Source organism: Pan paniscus, chromosome Y (genome assembly GCF_029289425.2).
Source record: "Pan paniscus chromosome Y, NHGRI_mPanPan1-v2.0_pri, whole genome shotgun sequence".
Lineage (NCBI taxonomy): Eukaryota > Metazoa > Chordata > Mammalia > Primates > Hominidae > Pan > Pan paniscus.
In genome coordinates this window covers 44,167,894-44,187,074 of record NC_073273.2, presented here as the reverse complement: position 1 = coordinate 44,187,074, position 19,181 = coordinate 44,167,894, and the positions used below count along the sequence as shown (strand labels likewise).

The 19,181-nt window shown below is 39.3% G+C and overlaps 1 long non-coding RNA gene across 1 annotated transcript in view; it reads right to left on the bottom strand.

Moving 5' to 3' along the window:
• Positions 1-12,718, bottom strand: part of LOC134729865 (uncharacterized) — a 36,029-nt gene extending 23,311 nt beyond the window's left edge. Inside the window, exon 1 of the long non-coding RNA XR_010111365.1 lies at positions 12,405-12,718. This is a non-coding gene — a long non-coding RNA (uncharacterized LOC134729865). The remainder of the gene's footprint in view (positions 1-12,404) is intronic.
• Between the last annotated feature and the right edge of the window lie 6,463 nt (positions 12,719-19,181).

Sequence of the window (19,181 nt, the reverse complement as noted above, 5' to 3'; positions counted from 1 at the left end):
GTCAGATATATAGTTTGCAAAAATTTTCTCCCATTCTATAGGTTGTCTGTTTACTTAATTGACAGTTTCTTTTGCCGTGAAGAAACTATTTAATTAGATCCCATTTATCAATTTTTGGTTTTTCTGCATTTGCTTTTGATGTCTTTTTCATGAAATCTTTGCCCATTCCTATGTCCAGAATGGTGTTGCCTAGGCTGTCTTCCAGGGTTTTTACAGTTTTGGGTTTTATATGTAAACCTTTAATTCATCTTGACTTGAGTTTTGTGTATGGTGTAAAGAAAGAGTTTCCATCTATATGGCTAATCAGTTGTCCCAGCACCATTTATTGAATAGGGAGTACTTTTCCCATTCCTTGTTTTTGTCAGCTTTGTTGAAGATGAGATAGTTGTAGGTGTGTGGCCTTATTTCTGGGATATCTGTTCTGTTCCATTGATCTATGTGTCTGTTTTTATAGAATTCCCATGCTGTTTTAGTTACTGTAGCCCTGTAGTATAGTTTGAAGTCAGGTAATGTGATGCCTCCAGCTTTGTTCTTTTTGCTTAGGATTGCCTTGGCTATTCAGGCTCTCTTGTGGTTTCATATGAGTTTTAAAATATTTTTTTCAAGTCTGTGAAGAATGTCATTGGTAGTTTGATAGGAATAGCATTGAATCTATAAATTGCTTTGGACATTATGGCCATTTTAACAATATTCATCTTTATCCATGAGCATGGATTGTTCTTCCATTTATGTAATCTCTGATTTCTTTGAGCACTGGTTTGTAGTTATCCTTGTAGAGATCTTTCACCTCCATGATTAGCTGTATTCCTAGGTATTTCATTCTTTTCATGGCAGTTGTGAATGGAATCATGTTCCTGATTTGGATGTTGGCCTGACTGTTATTGGTGTATAGGAATGCTAGCAGTTTCTATATGTTGACCCTGTATCCTAAGATTTTGCTGAAGCTGTTTATCAGCTTTTGGGCCAAGACTATGAGGTTTTCTAGATTTAGGATTATGTTGTCTGCAAACAGGGATAGTTTGACTTCCTCTCTTTCTATCTGGAGTCCCTTTATTTCTTTCTCTTGCCCGACTGCCCTGGCCAGAACTTCCAATACTATGTTGAATAAGAGTGATGAGAGAGAGCCTCCTTGTCTTGTGCCAGTTTTCAAGAGAAATGCCTTCAGCTTTTGTCCATTCAGTATGACGTTGGCTGTGGGTTAGTCATAGATGGCTCTTGTTATTTTGGGTTGTGTTTCTTTAATACCTAGTTTATTAGGAGCTTTTATCGTGAAGTGGTGTTGAATTTTATAGCAGCCTTTTCTGCATCTATTGAGATGATCTTGTAGTTTTGGTCTCTAGTTCTGCTTATGGGATAATTTACATTTTTTTATTTGTATTTGTTGAACCAAACTTGCATCCCAGAAGATAAACTCTACTTGAGTATAGTTGATTAATTAGCTTTTTAATCTAATGCTGGATTCGGTTTGCCAGTATTTTGTTAAGGATTTTTCCATTGATGTTCATCAAGGATATTAGCCTGAAATTTTTTTTGTTAGTTGTGTCTCTGCCAGGTTTTGGTATCAGGATGATGATGGCTTCATAGAATGAGCTAGGGAGGATTCCCTCTTCCTCAATTTTTTGGGACTAGTTTCAGCAGGAATGGTACCAGCTCTTCTTTCTTACATCCACTAGAATTCAGCTGTGAATCCATCTTATCCTGGGCTTTTTTTTTTTTTTTTTTGGTTGATGGCTATTTATTACTGCTTCAATTTTGAAATTTTTAAATATTTTCTTGTTGAATTGACCCTTTTATTATTATATAACATTTTTTGCCTCTTTGAATAGTTTTTTGCATGAAGTCTATTTTATCTGTTATTGTAGTCATTCCTGCTCTTTTTGGTTACTATTGCCTGAATTATCTTTTTTCATCATTTCACCTTCAGTATGTATGTCATTAGATCTAAGACAGATGACATATAGTTAGATTCTGTTTTCTTTTGTTGTTTTATAGCCAGTCGTTAATAGTCTCCAATGTTACAATGTTATTTTCTTTCTTCTTCTTTTTTTTTTTGAGACAGAGTCTCTCTTTCTTTTTTTTTTTTTTGAGATGGAGTCTTGCTCTATCACCCCACCTTGAGTGCAGTGGCACAATCTCGGCTCACTGTAATGTCCTATTCCTGGGTTCAAGTGATTCTTGTGCCTCAGCCTCCTGAGGGGCTGGGATTACAGTTGTGTGCCACCACACCCAGCTAATTTTTATATTTTTAGTAGAGATTGGGTTTTGCTACTTTGGCCAGGCTAGTCTCCTGGCCTCAAATGATCCATCAGCCTCAACCTCCTAAAGTGCTAGGATTACAGGCCTGAGCCCCTGCACATGGACACTCCAATGTTATTTTTAGATTTCAATCTATTTACATTTAAATTAGATTATAATAGGGGAAGGACTTACTATTGCCATTTTGTTAATTATTTTCTGTTTAGCTTTTTTGTTCCTGCTTACGTCTTAGTGCCTTCCTTTGTGTTTAGTTTTTTTTTTTTTGGTAGTGATTCCTTGCTCATTTCTTTTGTGTATATTCTGGATATATTATGTTTACAATATTATCATTGCAATTAAATATCTTAAAGTTTATAACATTCTATTTTAAATTGATATAACTTAACTTCAATCACATATATGTGCCTCTTTAGCTGTAACCTCCATACTTGGTTATGTTTATTCATTAGCATAAATTTATCATTACTTTTTCTTTTTTTATTTAAGAATTATGTGGGAAACTTTTATTTTTTACTCATTTTTGAAGGATAGTTTGCCAGTACAGTTTATTTGGTTGGCAGTTTTAAAATGTCAGCACTTTAAATGTATCATCACACTGCCTTCTGGCCTGCAATGTTTCTGTTGAGAAATTACTGATAATCTGATAACTCTTCTTGATTTTACTTGGCATGGGTGCTGTAGTTTCTCAGCTGATCTTGAGAGCTCTCATAAAGATATTCTGGTCTGCAGTTTATTCTTAACTTGGTGTCTCAGTGGTGGAATGAGGGCCTGGAGAGTTCTAGTATACCATCTTATGGACATCATTCTTTGCTGTTACTTGAGATTTTAGGCAGGCATAATTCATTTGCCAATATTTTTCCTACCAATAAGCCCAGCGATCTGATTTAATAAGTCCTTAAAGTTAAGGACTTTATTCTGATGCACTCTCAAGTTTGTGAATCTTTGCTAAAGAGCACTTGAAGGAAGTTACAAAATAATTATGCAACATATTGTGTTTTATGTGAAAAATTATAGAACTAAACCAAACCAGAAACTCACAGGTGGGATGTGGTGGCTCATGCCGGTAATCCCAGCACTTTGGGAGGCCAAGGTGGGCAGATCACCTGAGGTCGGGAGTTTGAGATCAGCCTGGCCAACATAGTGAAACCCTGTCTCTATTAAAAATACAAAAAAGTAGCCAGGTATGGTGATGTGCACCTGTAGTCCCAGCTACTCCAGAGGCTGAGGCAGGAGAATCCCTTGAAACCAGGAGGTGGAGGTTGCAGTGAGTGGAGATTGAGCCACTGCACTCCAGCCTTGGCTACAAAGTGAGACTGTATCTCAAAAAAAAAAAAAAAAAACAAAAACAAACAAAAGCAGTTCAGGTAAAGCAGGGCCTAAATAGTTCATATTTATACATTTATGTATAGTTCATATTCATACTTTTATGTAAGCTTTTTACAGGGCAGGTTTTCACTCAATAAGTATACTTTTTAATGCACATGTAAATAATGTGCATTTCATAAATCTTGTATGGTCTCCCATGAGTTAAATTCTTCAAAGGTAAATAAAATTCAGAAGCAGAGTCAGCAAGCAAAACTCAAAAGGCTGGAAAAGATGTGGTGTGAGTAACTGCATGAGTATTTTGTTTTTTAAAATTAACTGCCCCAGGGGTAGTTAATGTAAATCATGTTAGAAATACAGTTTTTCCATACTCAGTAGCTATTAGGTAGTCAAAATTAAGTTGGCCTCATGGATTTTGTTTTATTATACATATATTTTTGCTCATAAAATTTTGTTTAATATATTATTCCTGTTTTGTTTTGATATCTGCTTTTATTTCTAAATAAATTTCTACCTTATTTTAAGGTACGTGTTTGAATATTGGTAGACGATAGATGACATGACATGTATATATATGTTTCTGTGTATGTATGTCCATATATATATGTTTGGGGATTCATGTATTCATGCATGGATATACACAAGAAATACATACAGACAAAAGCTGCTTAATCCCCAATATACTACCAGCTGGAAATGTTGCAGCTCTTTGAGTAGCTTGGCATTTCTGCTACCAGTGAAGTATTATCACTGTTGCCTGGAGGTATGACTCCTATACCTACTCAGATTTTAAAACCATTTTTGTATCCTATGAGGTTGAAATACTTTGTAAATTATTGAAGTTTGAGGTCACAGGCTGGAGTGCAGTGGAGTGATCACAGCTCACTGTAGCCTTGACCTCCCAGGCTCAAGAGATCCTCTCACCTCAGCCTAGCTGCTTATGTTGGCTAATTTATTATTATTTTTAAGAAGTTTTTTTGTAGAAATGGGGGTCTCACTATGTTTCTCAGGCTGGTCTCAAGCTATCCTCCTGCCTCTGCCTTGCAAAGTGGTGGGATTACAGATGTGAGCCACCACAAAAGCTGTTTTTCTTTATTTATTTTTTCCTGTCAACTGAAAGTCAGCTTATGGTAAATACATAGGTTTTTATTCTGTTCCCTTGGTCAGTGTGTCTGTTTATATGCTGTGTCATGCTGCTTTGATTAATATAGTTTGTAATGTATTTTGGGTTCTTTTTTTGGTGTTTTCTCATTAAACTTTGTTTTAATGGTTCTCAAAATGCTGTGACAGATTTTTATTCAAGTTGTTTCAATTAAATAGTACTGGTTTTTAAACCCAGTAACTGAAAACTGCCATATGCAAAAAAAAAAAAAAAAAAAATTCAGTGACGAACAAACAACACTCTCCCTACCAGTGACCCGTAATACACTCTACTTTCCTTCTCAAGTTTTATGATGCATTATTTTCATTAATGATTCTTTCATTATTAAACTTAAATGGCCAATTGAAACAAACAGTTCTGAGACTATTCTTCCACCACTGATTAAAACTGGGGTAGCAGGTATTAAGGATAACATTCATTTAGCCTTCTGAGACTTTTGGGAAGAACTGAGGACCTTGCCAGCTCCAGCAGCCCTCTTGTCCACTGCTTTGATGATATACACAGCAACTGTCTGTCTCATATCATGAACAGCAAAATGACCCAGAGGATAGTTAGAATAAGTCCATATTCACAGGGGCTTGTCAGGAACCCTATCAAGAATGGCAGCATCGCCAGACTTCAATATATATAAGATCATATCATCAGTGAATAGAGATAGTTTCACTTATTTCTTTCCAATTTAGATGACATTTATTTATTTTTACCTGATTGCTCTGGCTATCACTTCCCATACTGTAGTGAATAAGAGTGGTGAGAGTAGATGTCCTTGTCTCATTCCTGATCTTTGGGGAAAAGCTTCTGAGTATAATGTGGCTGCAAGTTAGTAAAATATATGGCCTTTATTGTGTTGAGTTACATTCCTAATTTGTTGAGATTTTTATTATAAAAAGATGTGGAATTTTGTCAAAGCCTGTCTGCATCTATTGAGATGATCATATGGTTTTGTCCTTCATTCTGTTAATGTTATATATTACATATATTCATGTGTATATATTAAACCATTCTTGCATCCCAGGGATAAATCTCAATTGATCATGGCAAATGTTCTTTTAACATGCTGTCTTTTAGTCTGCTAGCATTTGTTTGAGACAGTTTGCATCTATGTTTATCAGGAATATTGGCCTATATTTTCTTTCCTTGTGATATTCTTGTTTGGCTTGGGTTTAGGGTAATTCTAGCCTTAGAAAATAAGTTTGGAAGTATTGCATCTCCTTTAACTTTCTGGAAGGGGTTGGCAAGGGATTGGCATTAGTTTTTCTTAAATTACGTGGTAGAATTCACCCAGAAGCCATCAAATCTTGGGATTTGCTTTGATGAAAGACTTTCTTGTTTTTTGAGACAGGGTCTTGCTCTGTCACCCACATTGGAGTGAAGTGGTGAGATCACTGCTCACCACAACCTTGATGATGGGAAAGTGTTTATTACTGATTCAGTTTCTTTACTAATAATTTGGTTTGTTCATTTTTTATTTCTTCATGTTCACCTTTGATAGGTTTTATATTTCTATGAATTTATTCATTTCTTCTATGTTACCTCATTGTTTGGTATAAAATTTTTGGTTTGGAATAGTTTCATAATCTTTGTACCTTTGTGATATAAGATGTAATGTCCCCTCTTATTTCTGGTTTTATTTATTTTAGTCTTCTTTCATTTTTTTCTTAGTGTAAAGATTTATCAAATTTGCTTATTTTTCAGTAAGTTAAATGTCAGTTTTGTTAATCTTTTAAAATGTTTTTCTAGTCCTATTTTATTTCTTTTCTCATCTTTCTGCTCTTCTTTCTGCTAACTTTTGGCTTAGATTGTTCTTTTCTAATTTCTTGAGGTAAAACAGTAGGTTCTTATTTGAGATCTTCCTTCTTTTATGATGCAGGTTATCCTTCCTTACACATGATCTAACAATTCCAGTTCTGGGTATTTATCCAAGGAAATTGAAATCAGCATGTGGAAGAGTTATCTGCACTTCCATGTTCACTGCAGTCATTATTCATAATAGCCAAGATATAAAATCAACTTAAATGTCCATTAACAAATAAAGGAATACAGAAAATGTGGTGTATCTAGACAAGGAAATACGATTAAGCCTTTAACAAAAGGAACTTCTGGCATTTGTGACAGCATAAATAAACCTACTAGCTATTATATTAAGAGAAATAAGGTAGGTACAGAAAGACAAATACTGCATATATTCACTTATATGTGGAAATATTAAAAATTAAACTTATCAAAGCAGAGAATATAATGGCCTTGGGGTAGGAGCATATAGGCAATGGGCAGACATTGGTCAAGGGCACAAAGTATTACTTAGATAAGAGAAATAAGCAATACATTTTATACTATGATAACTGTAGTTAATAATAATGTATACCTTACAATTGCTAAAAGTAGGTTTTAAATGTTCTCATAAAAAGAGTAAGTGTGTGAGGTAATGGATATGTTAATAAGCTTGATTTAATTTTTCTACAACATACACATGTATGACAGCATCATTTTGTACCCCATTAATATATACATTTATAACTTGTCAAGAAAAGCTTTATAGATCTACTGCACAACAGTGTGAATACAGTTAACACTAGTGAGCTGTAAACTTAGAAATTAGTAAAATGTTAAATTGTTTCCCACAATTAAAAATACCACAAATAATTTAATTTTTCTTTAATTATTCAGTGAGTGAAAACTTTCCTCAATTGGACTAGAAAGTTGGAAGTATTTCTATGAAGTAGTTTTAGGTCCAGTAATGTTTAAATCCTGGTGTGTCCAGAATTGGTGGGTTCTTGCTCTCACTGACTTCAAGAATGAAGCCGTGGACCCTCACAGTTAGTGTTACAGCTCTTAAGGTGGCGCGTCTGGAGTCTGTCCCTTCTGATGTTCAGATGTGTTCAGAGTTTCTTCTTTCTGGTGGGTTTGTGGTCTCGCTGGCTCAGAAGTGAAGCTGCAGACCTTCGCGGTGAGGGTTACAGCTCTTAAGGTGGCGCCTCTGGAGTTGTTCATTCCTCCCGGTTGGCTCTTGGTCTCGGTGGGCTCAGGAGTGAAGCTGCAGATCTTCGAGGTGAGTGTTACAGCTCACAAAAGCAGCGTGGACCCAAAGAGTGAGCAGTAGCAAGCTTTATTGCAAAGAGCGAAAAAACAAACCTTCCACACAGTGGAAGGGGACCCGAGTGTTGCCAATGCTGGCTCGGGCAGCCTGCTTTTATTCTCTTATCTGGCCCCACCCGCATCCTGCTGATTGGTGGAGCCCAGTGGCCTGTTTTGTCAGGGTGCTGATTGGTGCGTTTACAGTCCTTGAGCTAGATACAGAGTGCCGATTGGTGTATTTATAATCCCTGAGCTAGACATAAAGGTTCTCCAAGGCCCCACCACAGCAGCTAGATACAGAGTGTCGATTGGTGCATTCACAAACATTGAGCTAGACACAGGGTGCTGATTGGTGTGTTTACAAACCTTGAGCTAGATACAGAGTGCCAACTGGTGTATTTACAATCCCTGAGCTAGACATAAAGGTTCTTCCACGTCCTCACCAGAGCAGCTAGATACAGAGTGTCGATTAGTGCACTCACAAACCTTGAGCTAAACACAGGGTGCTGATTGGTGTATTTACAATCCCTGAGCTAGATATAAAGGCTCTCCACGTCCCCATCAGACTCAGGAGCCCAGCTGGCTTCACCCAGTGGATCGCACACTGGGGCTGCAGGTGGAGCTGCCTGCCAGTCCCGCGCCGCGCGCTCGCATTGCTCAGCCCTTGGGTGGTCGATGGGACTGGGCGCCGTGGAGCAGGGGGTGGCGCTCGTCGGGGAAGCTTGGGCGGCACAGGAGCCTACGGAGCGGGTGGGAGGCTCAGGCATGGCGGTCTGCAGGTTCCGAGACCTGCGCTGTGGGAAGGCAGCCAAGGCCCGGCGAGAAATCGAGCGCAGCGCCGGTGGGCCGGCACTGCTGGGGGACCCAGTACACCCTCCGCAGCCACTGGCCTCGGTGCTAAGTCCCCCCTTGCCCGGGGCCAGCAGGGCTGGCTGGCTGCTCCGAGTGCGGGGCCCACCAAGCCCACGCCCACCTGGAACTCCAGCTGGCCCACAAGCGCCGCACGCAGCCCCGGTTCCCGCTCCTGTCTCTTCCACACCTCCCTGATGCTGAGGGAGTGGGCTCCGGCCTTGGCCAGCCCAGAAAGGGGCTCCCACAGTGCAGTGGGGGACTGAAGGGCTCCTCAAATGCCACCAAAGTGGGAGCCCAGGCAGGGGAGGTGCCGAGAGCAAGCGAGGGCTCTGAGGACTGCCAGCGCGCTGTTACCTCTCACTGGCACACAGGATTCTGCAGAGGTAGTTTAAACAGGGTTCAGTACAATGAAACCGTAAGGTGGTCGTGGATAGTTATAGCATGATGGGAGAAAATAATCCTACATGTGCACACCTAGCCATATCAGCTGCCTTTTTTTTCTTGGTTTATTATTTTTTTCATACTTTTTTTTTAGTTAGCAGCAGGCTTTTGATCACTTTGGCATATTAGATTTGTGGATAGTTCATTTGAAAATGTATAATGTGGGAAAAAGGTATAAACATGAATACTCTTCAGTATGTTGTTTTATAAATATGAGAATTGAGGCTGCCAGTTAAAGTCACATAGTTAGTGGTTGATATTGTAGTAAAGCCACATTCTTTATTTCCTCCAACTTTGGACCTTCTCACTGATTATTTTTATCTGACACTTAGAAGCAAATTACTTTACGTTGACAATATTACACATGTATACCGTGAAAGCTGTCAGATTAAAAATGGAGTCCCTAATGTTAAAAAAAAATTCCTAACAAATGGAGCCAGGAAAGGCCAGGAATATAGGTTTCTCCTACTTGTATGCCTGATAGCAAAGAAGACTCTACAAAACTCTACAACCTTGCACAATGTCCATCACAAACTATTAGTCCATTTAAGCGGCCTTATTTAAACTAATTTCAAGCCCGTTTAAACTACTATGCAGAATTCTGGATACCAGGATTTAAAGGTTATTGGACCAAGTGATTGTTAGTATCACTATTAGTCTGTTCTCATATTGCTATAAAGAAATGTCTGAGACTGGGTAATTTATAAAGAACAGAGGTTTAATTGGTTCACAGTTCTCCAGGCTGCACAGGAAGCATGGAAGCATGTGCTTCTGGGGAGGCCTCAGGGAGCTTTAACTCATGGCAGAAGGCAAAGCAGATACAAGTGTCTCACATGGCTGGAGCAGGATCCAGAGAGAGAGGGGAAAGTGGCACACACTTTTAAACAACCATATCACAGGAGAGCTCACTATCAGAATGACAGCACCAAAGGGGAATTGTGAGCAACTGCCCCCATGATCCAATCACCCCCCAAAAGGGCCCTTGCTTCAATACTGAAGATTTCAATTCAGTGTGAGATTTGGGTGGGAACACAGATCGGAACCATATCACAAACTTATTAAAAAAATTTCCACAAAAAAATTTCCGCAAGACATCTGCCAACAACTGCCTATTCAACCTCAGACTAGCATTATATTTGTTACTTTTCTTTTTGACTTACCCACACACCTGTGTTACTGATCTTTGTAGCCAGGGATAGTTATTTCATAACAGTTATGTAATCCTCCTCATTTACTACTTTAAAGCTCCTTTGTCTTCCTTTACTGCTCTGAATGTGCACCTAGTTTACTATAGCTTGTGCATTGCTTGCAATTTTCCTTTTCCAAATAAACACCTTTTCTTTTATAGAGTCTCTGTGTTTGTTTTTTTAGGTTTACACTACAATATGTTGCATTTTAGATCGTTGGTAAATAGTGCACAGAAATTATGCAAAAAAGGAAAAGTTGAATTTGAACTCCTGGCTTCAAGTGATCCATCTGCCTTGGCCTCCGAAAGTGCTGGGATTACAGTGTGAGCCACTGTGCCAGAGGTGCCTATCTAAATTGCTGCTATTTAACAGTGTACTGGAAATTTAAGGCAGGTCAATTGGCAAGGGAAAAAAAACAGGCACCTAAATTGTAAAAGATTAATGAAATCATCTTAATTTGCTAATGACGTAAACCTTTATGTTGAAAACATAAAGATTACACAAAAAAATACACAAACTGTTAGACATTCAGTACATACAAATAAGTCATATTTTCATATATTGGCACTGAATAATCTGAAAAGGAAATTAAGAAAATAATCCTATTTAAAATAGAATCCAAAAGAATAAAATACTTCAGAATATCTTTTTTTTTGAAATGGAGTTTTGCTGTTGTTGCCCAGGCTGGCGTGCAATAGCACAATCTTGGCTCACTGCAACCTCTGCCTCCTGGGTTCAAGCAATTCTCCTCCCTCGAGAGAATCTGGGATTAGCTGGAATTATAGGCATGTGCCACCACGACCAGCTAATTTTGTTTTTTAGTAAAGACAGAGTTTCTCCATGTTGGTGACTCCAGTCTCAAGCTCCCGACCTCAGGTCATCTGCCCACCTTGACCTCCCGAAGTGCTGGGATTACAGGTTTAAGCCACTACGCCCGGCAAAATAAAAAATATGTAAGCTGGACAAAATTAGAAACTTCTGAATACCTAAAAACACTACCAACAGAGTGAAAAGGCAATCCACAAATAGGGAAAATATCTGTCAATCATACATCTGATAAGAAACTAATATCCAGAATATATAAATAACTCATACAACTCAACAAGAAAAACCAATTAAAAATAGGCTAAGGGTTTGAATGGACATTTCTCACCAAAGAAGATACACAAATCATCAATAAGCACATGAAAAGATTCTCAACATCATTGTCCATTAGGGAAATGCAGATTAAAGCTACAATGAGATACCATTTCATACACATTAATACTTACTTTTAAGAGCAAATAAGTGTTGGGAAAAATGTGGAGAAAATGGATATTATGAATTGCTAGTGAAAGTAAAAAATGGTGCAGCTGATGTGGAAAATGATGCAGCAATTCCAAGATTACATATATACCCCAAATAATTGAAAGCCTGGCTCACAGATATTTGGACGTAAATATTTATGGCAAGAGTATGCACAACTGCAAAAGGTGGAAACAATTCACATTTCCATTAAGAGATGAACGGATAAAATATGAAATGTACTTAAAATGGAATATTATTCAGCCTTAAAATAGAATACAATTCTGACATATGCTACAACTGGACTTACAGTAAAAACAGTGTTAAGTAAAATAAGCCAGACATAAAAGAACAAATACAGCATGATTCCGTCTATATGAAGTCCCTGGAATAGTCAAATTCAGGGAGACAGTATGTAGGTGATGGTTGACAGGACTGTGGGGAGGAGAAAATAGGGAGAAGTTGTTTTAATAGGTATAGCGTTTCTGTTTTACAAGATAAAGTTCTAGAAACAGGTTACATCAACAATGTGAAGGCATTTAAAAGTACTGAATTGTACACTTAAAAATGATTATGGTGGAAAATTTTATGTTATGAGCACTTCATCATAATAATAATTTTAAAAGGCCCAATTTTCTTTCTAAGTAGATTAATGATGAAAAATACCAGGCAATGGAATTATTTAGGAGAACTCTGCTGCTATAAGAGTTTCTTGTTACTTTGTTTCTGTTTCCTAGTACTGGCTGTTAGCTTTGAGACTGACTTTTGCACTCCAACAGTTAGAATTAGTCATAATGACTTTCTAGTATCAGCTAGACACTCACCTTTAGCCTCACTTAGGGTTTCCAAGATGAATCTGTCCATAGGTTTAGATTCACTCCCTCTGCTTCCATCTTTGCTCTGCTGGACTCTTCTACTGTGAAGGTAAAGCTTGTTGTTTCTTGCTCATGAAGCGGGAAATATAAGAAAAACAAGTAAAGAGAAAAACAAGTCCTTCCCTGACCAGGCTGACTCACTCCAAAGTCCAGCTGCAGCTGTGATAACATTACCTGCAAGGCCAGGTAGGGGCCCTGAAGAAATGGGTTCCAAAAACAGGGACAAGAGAAACAAGTTCTTATCAGTGTCTTCCTGAAATTCTCTCCCCATGCCATCATTCTTTGTTCTGCTTGTATAACTACTTTTGTAACTATTTCTGCAAGTTTGCAAGGATTTTGTAAGGTCCTGTTTTTCCCATCTGTGCAGGATGGCAAAGGTCACAAGACATGCTCACAAGTTTTGCACCACGGGCTAGCCAACACCCTTTGGTTGCATGAATAAAAGTCAAGCCCTATCTTTGTTCATTGCTCAGCCTCTGGGTATTAATCTGCTGAGCTGGTGGCCACCTAAATACAATCGTCCTGTTCCCCTCACTGGTCTCTCCAGTGTCCTGATTCCCACAACAGTGTCCTGATTCCCACAACACTGACAATCAAGGCAACATAATGCTGTTGACTGAAGGCATGTCCTAATTATAAACCTTTATTGTCAGGGTATCCAACTATAAACCTTTATTGTCAGAGTATCCAACTGTTAAAAAACTAAAAAAATCCCAGGCAAACCAGGAAGAGCTGGCTTTCCTAGCCAGCTTGCACCATCTTATCCAAGTATCTGTTGCAATATGCTAGGAATTAATGAAAGTTTTTATGAAAATTTCTACATCTCCTTGGCCTGATATAAGATATCCCATTGATCCCTATTTCCCTCTGGATCATGACTTTTCTCTAATTGGCCACTTATTGGGATGGGCAGGTGGTGGCCATTGGTCACTTATTTTGGCTGCTCAGAATCTAAAATTCCCTATATTTCAGGAATTCCTCAAGTTATATGGCAGAGTGTATCACCTTTCTTTGTAGAACTTCAGCATACTAGCTTCCCTTACAATTGGAGTGGTGGTACCTACCCAGGCTCTGCCAATCAGTGCTTGTACTGGAGGCTGAATTGGAAATAAGGGATACAGAGTCTGGAATTTTGAGAAAGTTGTGCTGGTGAGGATGGAGACAGCCAGCAGAGGCCTATCAGAGTTAGAGGGAACAGTGTGCCCAAAAGTTCTAGAGCCAGCATCAGAACTCAATGTCAGTGTTTGTAACATTGTGTGTCTGTAATGAGAGCAGGGACCACTAAACTAACTCTCTACAATTATTCTGGACATTGTTCCTGGTTACTTCACTTCCAGTCTTCATTCCCTCATCCTTCCAAAAGCTTATATTTTGTTACAGCCCCTCTGCTAAATCAAATAGAGTTGTTTTTTGTTATTTAGAAATGTATTCAGTATATCCCCTTGACTAAGATATGGTCTCTACCTGCAACCATGTGACATAGAAAAACTGGGTAATTTAAGACTTTAATAAATGGACTATTTACAAAAATGAGCAGATTTGTGGGAAACTAATGAGATATAATGCAACATCCAATGTTAGGAACATTGGGGAGTACTCATCAGTTCAGACTACGGTGAAAGTGTTGGGAGGCTTTTTTGCTTCCTTTCTCAGCATTCCCACATGGTCCACAAACAATCCACCTTGACAGCTAGAGATGAAAGATAGGAAATGCCATTCTCCCCTTAGAAGCATGCCAATATCCTAAAGCCTTCCCCTTTCTGTCACAGGAGACATTGGCTTACTTTCCAGTGTTACCAACCTGGAGACCCTTTCCCCTCAACACTTAAGGAGTTTTGCTAGCATTTCATTGAAAAAGTTCTCTCTCTGGAGGGGAGGATGGGAAGATCATTAGTAGCCTTGATAAAAAAAACCAGTCCCCTAACTGAGGGTTTCTCTCCTATAATGCAACCCACCACAAGCTAGGTGAATACTTGGGCCTCAGCATGATATGTGTGAATGGAGGTATTTTGTATGAACTTAAGAGATTGCTCAGGCTGCTGCTTTTTGCTGTAAACAGTAAACAATCTTTGTCTTTGACCAGGTCTCTAGTCTCTTTGGTCAGGATATGAATATAATCACCTTATTTGTTGTAAGGAAGGCAAAATCTCTGGTCCTCCACAGTTCCTGACTTCTCAGGATAAGCATAGCCAAGGAAGAAAACTGTACTGACAGGAGCTTACTCCCTTCACAAGAGAGGAGCCAAGGCAATAAATACCACCCGCCTTTTATCACCCTTCTAAACTGCCCATTGGCTGACTCCACCTGGAAACCAAAGGGAATGGGAGCACCTAACACAGTCCATAGAGGTCACTTTCTCAGGCACACAGCAAGGTAGAGATAGGAGGAGAATTGATGATGATGAGCACAGTAAAGGCATTGAGCACAGTGAATAGTTTTATGGTTTGTACATTGCTTCTCTTGAACTGCTGCTCATGTTTCCCTTCATAAATATGCTCTGTTAAATATTAATGTTTTTGTGTTTGTTGAGATTTTCTTTGCATACTTTACCTGGTCCATTGTTTGCCAGTGTTCTATAAATGTATTGACTAATGGTTTACTGGTTTGTTTATATGTCTCAAAACAACTATAACAGTGGGTAATGAGAGCAGGGAGGGGGCACTGAGTAAAAGCATGATGGAACCAAAATACTACACAATAACAATATACAGGAGAATTGGCATTGTTATTGCTACAGGATTCTTAGGGTGTCGCTTTACCAACCAGAAACCTCTGTGACTGGTGACGCATCTGCTTGGGTTTTTCTTGGGCCTGCTGGGCCCAAGTGAGCTTGTTCCACTCACTTGGTGAAGCAACCAGCCTGGATTCCATGTCTGCCAAGGGCAAGCCAGATGTGCAGCAATGAGAGGTCTGCAAGTGAGGTCTGGCCACTGTGCACTGCCAGGCATGCCAGCTGTGGTGAGGTGGGCAACTCCAAGTGCTAACACAGGTGCTAGCTCTGTGTGAGGCTGCAGCTGGACCAGGCATACTGCAAGTGGCTTCCACTATGGGTACCAGGTAATGCAGTTGTGCCCAGAAGCTTGGAAATGCTAGGAACCATAGAGCCTCAAAGAAGGTGTCACAACCCTGGCTTGGGGAGGTCCTAGGTGTGGGCTCCTGAAAGTCAACAACTCTTCTTCTTCTTGTCACTCACAACGTGTCAAGTGGAGGGTATGTTTCAGCCTTGTTTGTGTTACAGCTCTTTCAGTCCCACCATTCTGTGGTCCTGAGCTCTGGTCCTGCATCCAGGAAGAATGACGTATGTGGAAAACTGGAGCGTGAGCAAGGCAAAGAGGGGGTTCATTGAGCAACAGAACAGCTCTCAGGAGACCTGCAGTGGGTAGCTCCTTTCTGCAGGCTGGTTGTCCCAATGAGTGTCCACCTTTCAGCAGAAAGGAGACCTGCAATGGGTAGCTCCTTTCTGCAAGCAGGTTGTCCTGACAAGTCAAGGAGACCTGAATTGGGTCACTGCTTCCCACAGCTGGTAGTCCCACAGTCTGTGTAAGTCTGGCTGTCTGAGGTTTTTACGGACTTCAGAAGGCAGGAAGTGTGTGCTGACTCGTCCAAGGGCAGCCATGTGCAGGCCTGGAAAAAGCACCATAAGTTTTCACTCAGGGCCAAGGACTTCACCTGGAACTGACAACCTTCAGGATGGCTTGAAGCAGGGCCTCTCCAGGGAACCAACCCTTTATGCCCAGGAGCCCATCTGCCTATTGTTGCCATCAATTTGGCATCCATAGTGCCCAGGCTGTTCATGCCAAGCAGTGCTGGCAGGCCTGTGCCAAATGACCCTCAGCACCCCCTCAGCTCCACTCCTGTGGTCATGGGTGCCCAAAGTCTGGAGGGGGATGAGGCGGCAGGGGGCTGGTGTGTCAGCACCACCCTGAGCACGTGCAACCTCCTGGCTGGGATGTGATAGCTCCTGGGCTTGGCCACAATGTTGATCTGCACTTGGAGCAACCAGGAGTTGAGAAAGGCCAGGCAGTGGCACCCAGCTCTTTCAAGCCTGCAGAGGCAAGGGGGCTTCCTGGGCTTCAAAAAGCATAGGGATACCAAGTCTGCAGCCACTGCTGGGCAGCTGCAGCTAAGCATGGGACTCCTGCCCCACCAACTTGGAAGGGGACAGGGCTCCTGCCTGTTCGCAGCTCCTGACGGCTCCTGAACATGCAGCCCTGGCCACGCCTCCCCTGCTGCAGCTGGCGTCTCCACAGTGGCTGCTCCAAACAGGTTGCCACCATCATTATAAGTCAGAATGCTCTTGGCTGCAAGTATTACAGATCATAACTTGGCTGGGTGTGGTGCCTCATATCTATAATCTGCTTTGGGAGGCCAATGCAAGAGGATTGCTTGAGGACAGGAGCTTGAAACCAGCCTGGGCAACATATAATAGTAATACCCTGAGTCTATACACATATGAAAAATAAAAGCACACTCGCACACTCACACACTCAAAATGGAAGACATGGCTCAACAGACCAAACAATAAGAAAACTTTTAATAGGAACTCCAGATGTAGTTATCTTCAAGGTTAGTTGCATATTTGATGTTTGTTGAATCAACATATTGGGAACAATACATTTATAGCAGTTCCACATGTCTCGTCCAAATTTGGCAATTGGGAGAAAAAAGATAAATAACATTTTCCTATGGCTTTCTCTTAAAGATGAAGAAACTTTTTCTCACAGTCCTTCTGTAAGGCTGCTTATTGTGTATCAATGGCTAGTGTTGGATCACACAGCTTTTCCTGGAAATACTGTTAACATAACTAACCATTACCAACCCCAACAAGTTAATTACATTATGCATAACTAGGTTGACTCCCGTAACAAGAGATGGAGTTAGCTTTTCCTTCAAAAAAGCAAAGCAAAACAAAATATACACACATGATATGCAGTGAAGGTGTTGGTACTTCAACAAATTTGAAGTATCTTTGGTACAAGGGATAAAAGTATGTAGTGGGTAGGCAACCACTATCCTTCACTGCAGAGATTACTAGACTAAAACAGTGCTAAAGTATTATAATGAAAAAGGTTTGATTGCTTTTTTGTCTTTAAATTACATATAGGTGTTAAAGTATTAAGGGTAATCACCACAGGAATAGAGAGAGAATGCAAAATGTTCAAACAAGTAGAAGGGAAATATGGTACCAAAAAAACCCAAAACAAAATAAACGAACTTTCAAAACAAATTAAATAGCTGTTAGTAAAGCTGTCATAAAGGAAGTAAAGAAATAGCCTGATGAAAAGAAAATATGAAATAAAATATATAACATATTTTAATTATTTTAGCCAAATATTTTAATAATTGCAATGAATATAAGTAGACTACCTATTAAAGGCCAAAAATTATAAAATTAGATAAAATTCTAGCTATTCAATATTGGCAAGAAAAATACATAAATTAATGATACAAAAAAGCAGAAAGTAAAAAGATAGAAAATATACAGTAAAAATATATTGGGCAGCCACTGCCAAAATATTTTGAATGAAAGACTTTAATGCAAAATAATTATTACATAATGACTAAAACAACAACTTCCAGTGTCATAAATGGTAGCATGCTTACGTACATAGCTGTACTTTCATTTGTCATAGTAAATGTTTTAGATGTTCAGTGTCATTATTGATTAGGAAAATAAAATTGTCTTATAAGTATTACAATATTTTTTCAGTTTGTTTGTATGAACCTGGATCCACATATGACTGGCACTATGTATGTTATATTTCTTAAGTTGCTCCTTCATCTTGTTTCTTCCTCACCTCTCTCCTGCTCCTTCCTCCTAGCTGGAGTTTATATGTTGAAGAAACAAAATAACTTGATGGGTATACTTTCCACAGTCTGGATTCTACCGATTTTATCCCCAATGTGATGTTGAACTTGTTTCTCTGGTATTGGTATTTCCCAAAAGCTATAATAGAATCTGAAGGCTTTGATCAGATTCAGATTTGACATCATGGCAAACACTATATCTTAAGTGGTAATATGCTTTTTTATGGAGGCACATTATATACCTAGCCATCTTGCTTGTGATTGTGGCAACTATTTGATGCTCAAAGCTAAGATTCAGTCAATTCTTCAAGGCTTGAAAATAGCGATATAGAATTTTATGATTCTTTATGATTTGCAATTCTTAATATTTTTTGAATGAGGATTCTTGAATTCTCATTTTGTCATGGGCCCCAAAAATTAAGTAGCTGGTCCTGGGTATGGACATCATGTAGGAGATATGCGGAAAACAAAGACAGAAATCTAGATTTGTTTACAGTGTGGTTGGCCTAATGTTGGTTCCCACCAAAGGAATACAAACTAATATGAAAATTTCAGAACATTTCCTCTAGTTTCTTCCTCTACATATCTGGATTTGTTATATTGTTAAGTTTTTACTAGACGTTTTCCTATCACCTTAACAGTGTTTTTAAAAATCTTCATGTTAGTTTCCTGATATAAAATCCTTAAGTCAAGGATATTTATTAGTTTAGTATTTTATGGCTGCAACAAAATACCAGACACTCCCACAAGTCACCCGGTCACCCAGGAGTGCCTTTCGGTGGGAGGAGCAAATGCCTTTTCTTGTCAGATAAAAAACTCAGTCTGTCATTTATCTATGAAAACAGCAGTTCCGTTCGTCACACAAATGCACACAGAAAAACCAAATCAAGATAAATTTTAGGAGAAAAAGCAATAGAG